The sequence below is a fragment of the Hermetia illucens genome, chromosome 4 (genome assembly GCF_905115235.1).
Source record: "Hermetia illucens chromosome 4, iHerIll2.2.curated.20191125, whole genome shotgun sequence".
Lineage (NCBI taxonomy): Eukaryota > Metazoa > Arthropoda > Insecta > Diptera > Stratiomyidae > Hermetia > Hermetia illucens.
The window spans coordinates 17,685,199-17,701,758 of NC_051852.1; positions in this window are offsets into that span (position 1 = coordinate 17,685,199).

Consider the following 16,560-nt stretch of genomic DNA (forward strand, 5'->3'; position numbering starts at 1 on the left):
GAGGCTGAGAGCCTACTGGAAATTTTCACGATTTGCTATTTTTCAGATGTACCTTTTCCCCATGGAGACTTTGAGGGAAATTTTTCCTGAGGGTGGTTGGGTGGCTGATGGTGGATCCACGCTCAGTATTGCCGTGTCTAAAGCGTCGAAGATTTATAGATGGAGGCGCATCAGATGGCGAATGTTTTTGTATTTATCTATAATAGCGAAAAAAGATACAGAAACATTTTATTGACAGGGAAAAATAATGAGGTGAAAATAAGGTGTTTTCTCTTCTCATCAACCAAACAAATACTCTTCATGTGTGATTTTGTTGCAAATAGATATTCATTCATCTAAAAAGATACATTCTATTGCCACAAAGTGCGATGAAATTTCAGCGAAGGAGTGTGAATTGCATGAAGCGTGTTGATTACTTACGTGATTTTTAGTTTCTGAGGGTTAAAATCAGCTGGGCATCTTCGCATATAAACCTCGGAGCCCAGAGCGAATAATGCCGGTCATGCTCCAAAAACAAAAAGACAGGGTTGTGCCGTGGCTTGTAGATTTTCCGGAGCTGCATTTCTTTCGAATACGTACTAGACTCCTGAAGATAGGTAGCTTTTCTACCAAAAGCGCGCAGACCATGAGTGCGCGTGCGACCAATCAGTCGCACTTCTTTCGTGCTGAAGATCCTAGGGCGCGTCCTGGACGAATATAGAAAGAGGGCCTCCTCCAAGTCTCAGCACGATTATCTAGAAGGCAAGTCCACAAAAACCACTCTTCACGAAACAATTAACACCGCTGAGCAATCACTGCATTACAATCAATATACTCTAGCAGCCTCCCTGGATTTAGTGGGAGCATTCAATAACTATCAAGAAAACCCTACCCAGAATAGGTCTTTAGGGGTTGGGAAAAATTGACTTGGAAGCTGTACGATGCGGACCAACCAAACCAGAGCTGATATTATTTACCGTCAAGACAAGGTTACCCGAACTTGACCTTCTACGACATAATAAATAAGCACTGCTTCTTTCCTCCAATGTAAAGTGTCGAAATGTGATTCCGAATCCTAAGTTAATTGGAAAATGAACAGGGAATTATAGAGGAGGAGGTCTGTATACCCTTCTACCCCTGCAAGAGGATATTTGTAAGGAAATCAGGTCTTCGGCCGAGTATGGTCCTTTGCATGCATACAGCCGTCGTTCGTCCAATCCTTCGATTGTTCTATTGTTTGTCAGATACTGAGCAAAAAGTATAATAGTGGGTTCGGCAGGCTGCGCGGCTCACTCCTGCACCTCGTCCCCCTGAACCTCCACATTAAATAAGTATATAGTGTGTAGTGCTGTCAGACTACGAGAGGGCAAATGTTGAACGGCGATGACCTATGGCTATAGTAACAGCCTAGATGAAGTACCCCCATTTCCGGGAAAGGAGGCACAGGAGAGGAGCAAACATGTAATTGTCTGGCCGCCTAAAAGAAGCCATTCGGAGGATCAAAAAGAACTACTTCAAACAGCTGTGTGACCATGCGGACATAAAGCCTTGAGGCGAGGCCTACAGAACGGTAATGGAAATGCTTCGAAGATCACTCCAGGTGACCTGTCCGCACCTCCTAAAACAGATTGTTATTACTGTATTCCCTCACCACGAAAATAGAGAAAGGCGAAAGGTTGTCCAGTTAAATGAGGGCATTATAACTCCAGTAACTGTGAAGGAGCTGCGGAAAATATGTGGTAGGATCGGTGACAACAAGGCCTCAGGTCTGGATGGTATCCCCAACCGAGCTTTGAAACTAACCGTGAAGACTAGGCCCGACCTTCTCACTAATACCTTCGAGGCGTGCCTAAAAAACGCAATATTCCCTGCCCAGTGAAAAAACCAAAAGTTGGTGTTGCTTTCGAAACCGGGCAAGCCACCTGGAAACCCAGCATCATATCGTCGTATCTGCCCGCTGGATACAACAGGGAAGATGATGGAGAGAGTCATCTACAACAGACTCATCGTTGAAGCCAACAATGGTTTGTCCGAACGCCAATTTGGTTTCCGACGTGCCCACTCTATGGTGGACGCAATTAACATGGTGATAAACCTGGTAAAAAGTGCACTGATTTTTGGCGGCTGCTGTGCCGTGGTGACGCTGAATGTCAAAAACGCATTCAACTCGGCCAACTGGAACACAATTAAAGGGGCGCTAGCTGACATAGGTGTCCCTGGATATATAGCGAATTTGGTGGAAAACTACCTCTCAGAGTGACTCTCTGGTACGAGGCGGATGAGGACCCCAAAGAGTACATTGTCATAGCCGGAATACCACCGTGATCGGTACTTAGTCCCCTGTTGCGGAATATCATGTATAATGGAGTGGTTGCTATTCCCAACCTAGAGGGAACTACCAGTGTCGGCTTTGCTGACGGCCTAGCTATGGTTGTTACAGCAAAACACTCAGAAGACGTGGAGGTCTGCGCGACGGAAACAGTGAGAGCGGCAAGGTTCTGGCTAGAAAGAGCTGAGCGGACCTTGACGGACGCAAAAACGGAAGCGGTCTTAATAACCAACCACAGGCAAAATGAAAGTGGAAGTCGATGGATATACGGTCGTACCAAAGCCGTCTATCAAATACCTTCGGGTGATAATTGACACCAAATTGAGCTTTAGAGAACACCTAGAATATGCATACCAAAAGGCAGCCAGTCCCACCGCGCACTTGCAAAAATGTTGCCGAATATTAGTGGGCCGAAACACTGACGGAGGTTGGTGCTAGCCGGAGTGGTGCGTTCCATCTTGCTCTAGTCAGAGACGGAAGCAAGTAAACTTGGTTTACCGGCTGATGGCTTTGAGGATTTGCAGTGCTTTTAGAATTACATCAGATGAGGTAGTATTGGTGGTGACAGGCATGATCCCAGTCGAAATTCTGGCTAAAGAAATGAGTGCGCTGTACCATGCAAGACGTATGGAGCGTAGAAATGCGGCAAGGTCAAAGTCGCATGATTTCGGGCAACGCAGATGGGACGAGTCTACGAAGAGTCGGTGGAGCCACAGACTCATTCCCAACATAATGGTGTGACTTTAGCGGAAACATGGGGAGATTAACTACCTCATCGCCCAGTTCCTCACGAGACACAGTCGTTGTTACAGGCAGTATTTATACCACTTTGGGTTGTCCTAGATGCGGTGGCATATCGGAAGATCCGGAAAATGTGATTTTTCACTGCACAAAATTTTTACTGGAGAGGAGAAACCTGAACCAAATGTTGGACAGGAGCGTGAGTCCGGAGAACTTAGTTGCAGAGATGCTAAGGTCCGAGTAGAACTGGCTCTCGGTTTGCTCCGTAATCATGAAAACTCAGGAGAAGTTGCTGAAGGAGCAAAGAAGTAATACCTCAACGGAACTGCAGAGACCAGGGGTGGTTTTTTGATAGGTGCGAATCCGCCCGCATTTGCTACGGCGTTTGTGCGGCTGGGAAGTTTTGTCTCATCCACCATATTCACCAGACTTGGCGCCAACCGACTACCATTTATTACGTTTGATGCAAAATGCACTCATTGGAACACGCTTTATATTCATGGTCTCAAAGGACAAAGCCTTTTTCTGACGCGGAATCACTTTGCTCCCAGAAAGGTGGGGAAAAGTGATCGCAACCGTTGGACAATATTTGTCACAAAAATTAATATAAAGCCTTGTTTTTATTCAAAAAAGCTTGGTTTTCCGTGCATACACCCGATAATTGGCAGCCTAGCTGACATTGAGGCCTTGTACTCAATGGGATAGTCAGATTGGCACGCTCAAAGCCACCTTCTTCTACATTTTCCATCAAAGCAACATTGAGGTGAATGAGCGGGCTGGTGGATTGGCCAAGTGAGGCTCTCATTGGTAATAAGGAAGCTGACAGATTGGTTCGCCAAGATTCTGAATCCACATTGATGGGGCCAGAACCAGCTTTTGCCGACCGGCCATCTACTGTCAAGTCTACTCTGAAGGAGGAAATGGCAAGGATTCAAGCAGCCGAATGGAGATATTTGAACTTCTGCCAGCAGGCGAAAATCTTTGTGAAGTAACCCGAGGCCTTTAGAGCGCAATTTTTGTTGTCCCTTAAAAAGTGGGACATGAAAACCCAAGCAGGGTTTTTGACGGGACACCGCCCCTTAAACTACTGGAAAAAGTCGGAATGGTGGTCTCGACCATATGCAGGCAATGCGAGGAGGTTTTCTTCATTGAAGAGTCTGTCCATACTCTGCCTCTGGAGAATATTCTCAGATTCGCGAAAGCATGCGAGAGGCCGATAAATAGGCGATCTCCGGGGATAGTCCAATGGGACTAGCAAAAGTCTGAGTGCTTGGAGCTGCGGCTCCACCCACTAAACTAAACTAACTAACTGTCTGAAATGATGGCAAATCTTTCCGATCCGATCCAAATAGCTTCATATATAGGTTAATAAGATTTTAATGTATCTTATTAACCTATATATGAAGCTAGTTCTTCTACTGTTCCTCAATGCCTCCTTGCAACGTTTTTGCCAAGAAGCGGCATCCTAAATCAGCATCCAGGATCGCACTTATTACTTGTCGAATCGAGTCATACACATAAATGTGCAGTCCTTGATTCTTGAATAAAGGAACTTAGATAATTTATGTTTCCCAAAAATACATTGTTCTATTCACTTCCATGGGAAGTAAGAGTAATCTTTCCCTTTTTCTAAATGTTAAAATTTCGTACAACTATGGTCCAGTTCCTTAATGAATACAATTTGTCCTGAACCGGGTCAATTATTAAACCCAGGATAGAATTACTTGCCTTAGACTGTACTACACCAAATTCGTTGAAAATAGTCAAGATTGGAACTGTTTTATAGTTCTATGAGGCATCCAGATCGAGCAGGCTTCGCGAGATCTTGGGCTGCACATCAATGGAGGCAAGACAAAATATATGGTGGCAACGTCAGCACCGAAGAGGAATCAACCAACAACATCAAACCGCACTGGTCAAACACAAACACGAAGAAGAATAAGGATAGGAGAATACAACTTTGAGACCGTTGACAATTTCTCCTATCTAGGGTCGAAAATCACAACCGATAACAGCTACAATGATGAAATCCGCGCACGGTTGCTGTCAGCCAACAGAGCCTATTTCAGCTTACAAAGACTGTTCCGCTCGAAACGTCTCACCATAGGGTCAAAGCTCTTACTGTACAAGACTATGATCTTGCCAGTCCGATACCGGTTGTTGCGCCGTTGATGATGATGATGATGGTCTCATAGGGAAGAATTTTGCTGTCAGTGATGGTGACAGAAAGGCAGCGTTTGTAGAGAATATAGTCGATTTGCATCTTACTGATCTCACTATAATAATTAGGAAGATGGGGCAATTGTTTAAAAACACCATCATCATCAAACATAAGATTGTGAAGGTAACCGGTAAAAAAAATGAGTCGTGAGACCACCTTTAGGCGCCCTCGTTTTGCAGCATGAGCTCAATTATGGTGGCTGGTGACACTCAACATTAGATCGAAAGGCGATAGCTATAGCGTTTCCAACTTCTATTAGGGATGCCATGGAGCCTTATTTTCGCCGATCGTACTTCATATTTCCCACAGCTCCTCTGCAGTTACTCGAGGTATTATGCCTCGCTGATATGCACAACCTTCTACTGTTTTCATGTTGAGGAAACAGAGTCCCCATCCCTTTCAGGAGTCGCGGACAGATCACCTGAGGCGATCTTCACCAAAGGTTGTTCGAAACAGTTCGTTTTAATCCTCCGAATGGCTTCTTTAAAGTGACCACGCATTTGGCTCTGTATCTCCTCTCTTGTATACTACTCACTGACTTAAGCGATTCTGCTAGCTAAAGCGGCGCTCACGAATGTCAAGTTCACTATAGACCCAGCCCCCTTACTCTGAAAGTATATTAGGTCCCAACATTCGCGAGTACCATGTCTAACTCTACGAGTACTTCTAGTGAAACATCATCATCATCATCATCAACGGCGCAACAACCGGTATCCGGTCTAGGCCTGCCTACATAAGGAACTCCAAACATCCCGGTTTTGCGCCGAAGTCCACCAATTCGATATCTCTAAAAGCTGTCTGGCGTCCTGACCTACGCCATTGCTCCATCTTAGGCAGGGTCTGCCTCGTCTTCTTTTTCTACCACAGATGTTGCCCTTATAGACTTTCCGGGTGGGATCATCCTCATACATACGGATTGAGTGACCCGCCCACCGTAGCCTATTGAGCCGGATTTTATCCACAACCGGACGGTCATGGTATCGCTCATAGATTTCGTCATTGTGTAGGCTACGGAATCGTCCATCCTCATGTAGGGGGCCAAAAATTCTTCGGAGGATTCTTCTCTCGAACGCGGCCAAGAGTTCGCAATTTTTCTTGCTAAGAACCCAAGCTTCCGAGGAATACATGAGGACTGGCAAGATCATAGTCTTGTACAGTAAGAGCTTTGACCCTATGGTGAGACGTTTCGAGCGGAACAGTCTTTGTAAGCTAAAATAGGCTCTGTTGGCTGACAAGTGAAACATGCCTTCACATATTCGTTGTCTGGCCGCCCCATTCAAAAGCCCATGTGTTAAAATCACCACCAATTATCGGGCAAGCTCCTCTTCAAAACCTGAGCGCTCAACGTCTGCTCATATTGAGCAAGTGTAGCGCTAGGTGCAGCATAGCAGCTGTGTACATGGACTCCTTTTACCTTGACTCTGACGAAGCCTTCCTATAAGTGCTCCTTTATTCCCTGGAACGCTTGTTCTCTGCAAACCCAAAGCGCTATTTAGGCAGTATGATCTTTGACTCGCATGTCACCATCGCAACCTCGACATGGCTCACTAATTATGTCCACATCGATGTTTTTTTCGCTGATGGTTTGGAAGAGTACGTCCTATGCCACCTGGCAGTGGTTAAAGTTGATTTATATCATATGTTGAGGGCTCTCCTGAATTCCGGGCACATGCTGCTGCCTGCAATGTGTTGATGGTCATCATCCTCTTTCCCTTTGCACAGTCACCAATTAGGATCAATTCTACCGTCCTTGCGTATCTTTTGCATGCTTTCAACCTGGACGCAATGTGACAAAGCCAAGGGATCTAAAGTGTCGCTTCAGTGACAACTCCTCCCTAGGTAGACACATAACCCAGCCTATTCTTACTCTCCCTGCTTTTAGCAGTTTGAGTTCTGGCTCCACTGGTAGGATGATGATAGTCTTTGATCTTCCACCATAGGCTTTCCTTAGGGTTTTTACTGCTAATTCTGGCAGTCCGAAAAGATTGAATTTCTTTTCCAAGGCCCCGCGAAGTTCCTCCTTCCTACTGTTCTCGTCTATTTCGTTGCAGACTATAATGATCTCCGGTCTGCTAGCCCTTATGTCGGCTTTCTGGCTTAACAACTTTCCGATTTGGATCAAAAATTTTTCTGAAGTTACATCCTTAGATTTCTTGGGCTACAACATAATGTCTACTTTCTGAGACCGTCAAATGCGGCTGACATTGTCTCCCCAAATTGGTGAGTTCGGGGACTGCCTTCACTTTATTGAAAATATTGCGTTTAACCTTTCATCTTTTCCTCCGATTTTTTCTCTTTCTATGTGTCACCTTCCTCCATGCTTCCAGATCTACTCCCTTTTCCTGAAATCGCAGCAGTTTCGCTGGCATCTTCAGCCGTCTTTATGTGCTCCACTTTTTTGGAAGTTGGCCTGTTTATTCGTTCAACCGTTCACGCAGCCTCTTCCGTGGTTTCTCCTTTTTTGTATTTTGAACAGGCGTTACGAGTATGATTTTTTCCCTGCACCCCTCTGCCATATTAAGCCTTGCCGTATGCCAACTGCCTTGTCCTACACTTCTTATCATGGCCCCTATTTTCTGGTGAATATTCCGGCACTCCTTGATGAATTCACAAGTACCTTGATATTTTTACCAAGTGCGATAAAGGCAGCTCCCAATTGGTCGGTGCCTCGGGCATCACTCCAGCGGTTTGGCATCAACGTTTCTTTCTTACCGTGGACTCCCTCTACATACTTCCCACAGGGGGAAGCGCTTGCGGTCATGGGGGCTTATGCTTTATAGACGGGGATCTGCGAAGAACCGAGCTTCTGCTGAATAGGTCCGTCGTTGAAGCCAGTTCTAGTCCCTGCCGTGTACTTGCAACATTAGATGCCAGAGTGGTCAGGGTTCCTACTACTAAGGCTTTGCGATTATTGGTTACCGCCGAGCATTCCTTTGTCCGTACGAAGGGACGCGCTTGATGGGAGATTTGGAAACTCCTCAAAAGAGAATAATATATGTACTATCCGTTAAACTAGTTCCCGTTTCTGATCCTCAACGCCTCCATACAACGACTTTGGCAAGAAGCCAGATGATATACAGCACAACTTAAAGGAACACCCTCATTGATTTTGTAATCGAGTGAGTCCTTGATTCTTGACTAGAGGAACTTAAATCCTTTCCACATATTTCCACAGCACTGCCTTGTAATCTTGAGTAACAACGAAATATCTAATCTATATTTCCTATACACCTGAAATGTATCTAGTGGAAGAAACCAACGCCCGGAGGTCCGAACAATGGACTAAGGTGAACAAGAGGAAAAAGGACAAAAAGAAGCTCCGCCCGGAAATAATAATTATTTCCAAGAAGGGAAATATGTCCTATGCCGACATCCTCCGAAAGGTGAAGTCAGACCCGGAATTGAAGGATTTGGGGGATAGTGTGAGCCGTATCAGGCGAACACAGAGAGGGATCTGATGCTGGAGTTAAGTAAATCCGCCGACAAGTCGGCCGATAACTTCCGCGGGGAGGTGGAAAGTGTACTAGGAGAGGAAGCTAAGGTAAGAGCTCGGAAACAGGAGATAGTGGTTGAATGCAAGGACCTAGATGAGGTCACCTCACGGAAGGACATCTGTGCTGCGCTAAAGCAACAATTCAACCTTAGCAATATAGACCAGAGTGCCATAAAAAGGATGAAGAAGGCATATAGCGGCACACAGACCGCTATTATTAGTTTGCTGGCGGAATCAGCTATTAAGTTATTTATCGCGGGCAAGGTAAGAGTAGGTTGGGTCGTGTGCAGGCTCAGGGAGCAAATATCTCTAAACAGATGCTTAAGATGCCTCGATTTCGGCCATTTTGCGGCGGCATGCACTAGCCAGCATGATAGGTCGAGGAGTTGCAGGAAGTGTGGGGAAGAGGGCCACCTCATCAAAGATTGCATCGGAGATCCACGGTGTATGCTATGCAGTGGGAAAGAGGGCGTGGACGACCGGCATGTTGCGGGAAGCAGCAGATGTCCGGTATATAGGAGGGAGCTGAACCGCACAGGCAAATGAGGTTGATACAAATCAATCTCAATCACTGTGAGGCAGCTCAGGACCTGCTCTCGGAAACCATTCGAGAGTCGAATGTGGATGTTGCGGTTATTTGCTAGCCGTACAGAAACCACGGCGGTGCGACTTGGGCGGTGGATGCTTCTGGCAACGCCGCAATCTGGGCGTGCGGAAGACAGGCCATTCAGGAAGTCATGCCCCCCCCCCCCCCCCCCCCCGGCAGCCGGTTTAATAAGGGCGAAGGTCAACGGTGTCCATATTTACAGCTGCTACGCTCCTCTTAGTGCAACTTTAGCACAATATGAGGAAATGTTAGACAGTCTGGTGTTGGACGCTAGAGACCGCAGCCCTTAAATCATTTCGATTTCAACGCGTGGGCCCTGGAGTGGGGAAGCCGATCGACGAACACCAGAGGTCAAATTCTGTTGGAGTCATTTGCGGAGCTGGACATCGTGCGAGATGGCTTGGCAAGTGAGTGAGCCCTACCCCCACAGTGACCACCAGGCCATCTTCCTCCGTATTGGGAACCGGGGAACCAGTCAACAACGCTCTGGAGGTGGAAAGGCTAAGGCGGTTGGCTAGTCTATCGGAGCTTTCGACGAGGAGACATTCCTGGCCGCATTGGAGGGAGCCCATGATCCGGATGAAACAGCGGTGGAAAGGGTTACACAGCTGTCTCAGCGTGTAACCGAAGCATGCGACGTTACGATGCCACAACGACGTTTGCACCACGGCGGAGATCGCTGCCTTGAGATCCTCTTGTCTTCGTGCGAGAAGACTTTCCCACAGGACAAGGGGAAGGCCGGAGCACCAGGAGCGTGAGGAGGAATACAGGGATCTGCGAAGCAACCTTAAAAAGGCCATTCGGAGAAGCAAGCGGGAATGCTACCAGAAGCTCTTCATGGAGGCTAATACGAATCCGTGGGGTGCAACCTACCAAGTTGTAATGAAGAAGATCCGCCGGCGAAAATCACCTCAAGTGACATGCCCACGGCTCTTGTTGCAAATAATTACAACTCTTTTCCCGCAGCAGGAGCAGGACGAAAGAGAACCCCAACTGGCAGCTCAGCAGGACGTCTTCTCGATCCCTGATGTTACCGAAGAGGAACTTTGGGAAATCTGCAGACGTATTGGGGACAGCAAGGCTCCGGGATTGGACGGAATTCCGAACAGGGCTCTGAAGGTGGCGGTCAAGGCCAGACCAAGGTGGTTCGCAAGCACATTCGAATCGTGCATGGCGGAAGGAGTGTTTCCTGGCCAGTGGAAGAGGCAGAAGCTGGTGTTGCTACCGAAGCCCCGAAAATCACCTGGCGTGCCCTCTTCATATCGCCCTATTTGTCTCTTACACACTATGGGGAAGATGTTGGAGAGGGTGATATACAACAGGCTGCTCCCGTTCATCGAGCTTGCGGGTGGTCTTTCAGAGCGGCAATATGGGTTTCGGTGAGCCCGTTCTACGATCGATGCAGTAGCAAAGGTCGTGGAATTGGCTCAAAATGCAATGGCCATGGGCAAATGCTGTGCTCTGGTGACGCTGGATGTCAAAAATGCTTTTAACTCAGCCAACTGGGGCTGGATTAAGGGCGCTTTGGCCAAACTGGGTGTTCCTAGCTACTTGGCTCGGCTCATCGAGAGTTACTTTTCGGACAGACTTCTCTGGTACGAGACGGACGACGGGCCGAAGGAGTACATCGTGACAGCAGGTGTGCCTCAAGGTTCTGTATTGGGACTACTGCTGTGGAACATAATGTACGATGGAGTGCTTGGCCTTCGCGTGCCGGAGGAGAGAACGCTGATTGGTTTTGCGGATGACCTGGCGGTAGTTGCAATTGCAAAGCACCCCGAGGACCTGGAGCTTTATGCAAATGAAGCCATTCATACCATCAAGTCATGGTTACGAATGGCCAAGCTGGACCTGGCGGACGAAAAGACGGAGGCGGTCCTCATTACCAACCGTAGGAAGAACAACACGGTTACCATCCAGGTTGGTAATCGTGAGGTCGTCTCAAAATCGGTTATCAAATACCTGGGGGTGATGATCGATGCCAAGCTGAGTTTCAAGGGACACTTGGATTATGCGCGAGAGAAGGCAGCAAATGCCAGCTCATCCCTTGCAAGGATGATGCCTAACGTGGGAGGGCCGAAGTATAGTCGCAGGCTACTCATCGCGGGAGTGGTGAGGTCGATCCTGCTATACGCGGTCCCTGTCTGGGCGGGAGCGTTGAACCACGCTGTCAACCGGAGGAAGATAGGTTCGGCATACCGGCCAATTGCGCTAAAGGTGTGCAGCGCATTTAGGACGGCGTCGATGGAGGCAGTGTGTGTCATCGCAGGAATGATCCCTATAGATCTTCTGGCGGGCGAGGCACACTGGCTCTACAAAAAACGGAAGGCAAATCCAGCCGAGGTGAATGCGGATTTCCGAAAAGCCATCAGGAGATAGTTGTGTGGCAAGTGGCAACAACGATGGGATAACTCCGACAAGGGCCGGTGGACCCATACATTGATCCCGTGTATCGAGAAATGGGTCAACCGAAAGCACGGAGAATTGAATTACCCCGTGACACAGTTCCTTACGGGACACGGTGGCTATAGGAAGTGCTTGCATCGCTTCGAGTTGGACGAGTCTCCCAACTGTCCTGAATGTGGTGCTACACCCGAGGACCCGGAGCACGTTATGTTCCATTGTGCCAGATTTCTGCAGCAGAAAAGGGGGTTGAACAGCATCTTAGGGGCGGACATCGAGCCCTCGAACCTGGTGGAAGAGATGCTGAAGTCGGATTAAAACTGGATGGCGGTAAATGAGGCAGTAGCCGTGGTGCAGACAAAATTCCTGGAGTTGGATCGAGCTCGGAAGGCGACCCGACGGAGACGTGACATGGACCAGCTGGTATAGCGTACCAGAGCCTCCCCCGCGAAGTAATACTTCACGGTGGTCCCGCGGGGAGGGGCGGAAGAGTGGGGGTGGTTTTAGTGGGTGCGAATCCCACACACTGCTGCAACCTGGCGCAGCAGCGTCTTTCTAAGATTTCCACCTCCATCCATAAACAAAAAACAAAAAAAAATGTATCTAGCGTAAACCCATAAAAGATTGTTATCCTAAAAATAAATTTAACGTCATAACGTCTTAGGAATTGTAAAAAAAAAGGAGAAATTTAAGTGAACGCAGCGTAAAATTAGATATTTATTTGATTCTGGAAATACAAAGTGGAAAATTCCTTTGCATTGTAGCTTCCAAATGGAATAGTTTCAGAAATCTCACCCCAAGAGCTTACTATATGCACGGCAACACATCCCACCTATCACCCAAGGGATAGCACCACAAAAACATTTCGGGGAAGAAATTTCCCATTTCTAGTGCGTCTGCGTCTGTCTAGGCGCTCACGTTTCGCACTACTCCCCAGATGTGGAAGCCCAAAACAAAACGTGGTCGCTGGTCGTCAATTTGCCGCGGAAATGGGACTGCAGTCTGGAAGTCGGCCCTAGGCCATTCGGCGAGTAGCAACAGAGAAGTTGCTGGGGAAGCTAGAGCGAAGCACGACTGCGGGGTGGCGGAAGGACCAAAACACCAACTGTTGGGCTTAGTAAGTCAATCAGTGGTATTCCCACGTTCCCGCCACGTTCGAATGTGTGCCACATGATGCTCCTTGCTCCATGCTCCGTGCAGGTCCTGGTCGTGGGAATGCGAACCTCAGCCGAGCAACAGATGAAAATATCCAGGCAGTCGGCGTGCTAACGTGTCCCTTGTTGAGTGCGACCCGGCGAACGGTGGGCGGTAGGTGGTGGGTGGCAAAAGGTGCACTAGGTCGATTGAGGCTACGGCAATCATCCCTTAGTGTGGAGGACTTGCAGGAGCGCTCAAACTGTGCTCCATTGTACAAGGCATGGTCTTACGTGGACGTTGCACTGTGCAGCGGCATGCAGGTCGCGTTTTATTTTTGTGCGTTCATCATGGCGGTGTGCCTGCATGCATAATGAATTGCAAACACAATCAAAGACTCGTACGATGGGGACACGAGCAGTTTGCTTTTAAGGATATGAAAGACGGTCTAAAGTGTGAAACCTACAAGGAATTCATAACGATGCCGGGGATATGCCGGGGATATGGATGGCATTTCTTCAGTTTTTAGTAAAGGAATCGTTGACTTAGGGAGCCGTGGTTGCATATGAATAGTAATGAAGTGCAACTTTTCAGGGAAGTATATTTTGGAAATTGAGAAAGTGCATTTCCAATTTTTTCTGATGGATTGGTAGAACTTAGTGGAAAAAGCTATTCATCTTTATAGGAACATAGATTCAGTAATGAAACATAATCCAGAGGATCTAATTTAAAAATTAAGGGAACCTGTGGACCTACGACGTTGTTTCATGGTACGAGTTCCTCGTTGTCTCCGTAAAAGTAGTCCTCAGGCATTCTACGTAGGACAGGTTGGTATATCAATAAACTAAATGCTAACATCCTAAAGATTCTTGCAAATTGAGATTGCAGATGATATATTCCTGATTGAAGACTGATTCACTATTGTCTGTCCAGCCGAGAAACACCATCGGAATAGTGACTCCTTTGTGAGCTGAGGAAAGAAAATTCACCCCAAATATTCATTGCTTGTCTTGAAGGACAACTAAAAGGCCAGCATTTTTGGAAACAGAAACCAAGACATTTGGATTTTTCTTATGATCTTGCATCACCGTAGATTGCAAATACTGAATTTCAGCTGGGCGAAATGGTGGGATTCTAAGGACCAATCCTCCCCCTCCTCCAGTGATGACAACGGTTAGAAGCTGTTAGAATTTCTGCAGATTCCACCGTTTCAGCACTAGGGGCACTTTTTAAGGTTTTGTGTAAAGCAAAACTTTATTAAAATCGGTTTACTATCTGTATGTCGGTCTGTCTGTCCGTCTTTCTATCATTGTTTTTATGGATGGAGGTGGAAATCTTACAAAGACACTGCCGCGCCAGGTTGCAGCAGCTTGTGGGATTCTTCATTCCCCGCGGGACCGCCGCAAAGCATTACTTCGCGGGGTGGACTACGCTTAAGCGACCAAGCCTTCCGTTTTTGGCGTCCTCCTTTCGCGGTCCGCTCTTCCAAGCTCCTCCTGTATTCTCTTGATTACGGAGTTCACCGCACACCAGGTTCCCTTCGACTTTAACATTTCCCCGACGATGTTCTGTGGGCTTAGTTTGGTTGTCAGGGAGTCGTCCAGACTCCTCCTTTCTGAGAAAAATCGTGGACAGTGGAACATAACATGCTCCGGGTCCTCCATTGTGCAACCACATTCAAGACGAAAAGGAGAATCATCCAACCTGAATTGGTGCAGGTACTTCCTGCCACAACCATGTCCTGACAGGAATTGCGTCAGATGGTAGTTAATCTCGCCGTGTCATCGCTGGATCCACTCAATACGGGGAATCAAAGTATGGGTCAAGCGACACCCTCTGCGAGTCGTCCCACCGTTGCTGCCACTTCTCCAGGGACTCTCGCCTTGCCGCCGTTCGGTATTCTGCAACCTTTTCAGGAGGATTCATTTTCCTTGTCTCATACAGGCAGCGTGTCTCACTTGCCAGAATGTCTATCGGGATCATTCCCGCAATAACACACGCTGCCTCGCCTGATATTTTTCTGAAGGCGCTGCACAATCCTAGCGCGACTAAGCGGTAAGTCATATTTACCCTCCTCCGATTACTCTCACACGCTAGTGCTTCCTCCCGAACTGGTGCCGCGCATAATAGTGTGGAGCGAACCACTCCGGCCACCAGTAATCTGCGCCTGTATCTTGGGTCTGTTGTTAGACATCATCCGCGCTAATGATACGCTGGTATTTGCCGCTTTCTCATAGGCATAGTCCAGATGTCCCTTAAAATTGATTTTAGCGTCAATCATAACCCCTAGGTATTTGATAACTGGTTTCGAAGTGATGACGTGACCACCAACACGAATATTAACCGTATTCCTCTTCCTATGATTGGTAATCAAGACCGCCTCCGTCTTTTATTCCGTCTGTCTGTCTATCTGTCCATCACACGCATTTTTCTCAGAGACTGTAGTAGCAATTAACACCAAATTTTGTGAAAAGGTGGGAATTGTAGACGCTCACGTATACAATAAGTTACATCCTGTTACGTCGAATTTAAGGGGAAGTCCTTATACACACAAAAGGGGGTGTACATTTTTTTTTCACCAAATATAGTCATGTGGGGCATCAAATGAAAATATTTGTTAGAGAATTGTGGGTTTCTAAGTCCGCATCAACTTAATGCTGGACCGGACCAAATGAGGAGCAACTTACTCCCTCTTATTTTGGTCCACGGACCCCTCGTGTAGCGCTTAGCACCCAAACTTTCTAAAAATTAGGCGATGACAGTTTTACCGTGTCTTACCAGGGCAAATCATCAGACGCTGCCTCACTTCTGCCCTGGGAGCAGCGTGACCGAAGCGGCTCGCGTCCAGCCTCCGATTTCCCGACTTGTTTTTTTTTAACATGGAACCTGTCATAAATTCAGCTGGGACTAGCAACGTTTGACCGTTTGGATAGACCACATTGAGATACTGGATAAGTGCGGGAAGAAAGACACTGACGTCGGTCCCTGAAGTAATCACACTCGGGTGTTACGTTAGCGCTTATTTGTTGCAGTTCGGAAGTAGAAGAACTAAGTTTGTAAGTAGAAGACGGATATCTTCCCACCTTTCGCAAGAGAAAAAGGTGTGTTAGCGCCTTCCCAAACCTGTGCAGGTAAGACTGAAAACCTCCATGCCCATTTAGAAGTTGGGTAAGGAAGTAATCAATCTCACCGTGCATCCGGTTCAGCCACATGTCTAAATTGGCGATGAGCCGCACAGTCCATCTGCTCCTTGGCTCTTTTTGCCAGGAAAGTTGCCACTCGGTAAGGAAGCGTTGACATTCTTCAGGGGCAATTATCTCTCACAAGTTTTCGCCCTTACGGCGATAGATAACTTTACGCTCCCTGACAAGGAGGGCAACGGAAATCTCTCACGCGATCAGCATTACGGCGGTTCTGAGACCGGTGCAGACGCCCCTCGAAAAGCTCCCTGTCTCTATACTTGAGCAAGGAGTATACAATGCACTTTCTTATCCTTCCTCCGTGCCATAGAACAGAACCCATAAGGAGACTTCTCCTAGTAGATGTAGGGCCCCCAACATTCGCTATTAGCGGACTCAAGGCCGCGACTCCAGCTGTAGCCCTGTCCCCTGCTGCTTTGATTTGCCCGAACAAGCTCATCTTCAAGCCGAGCT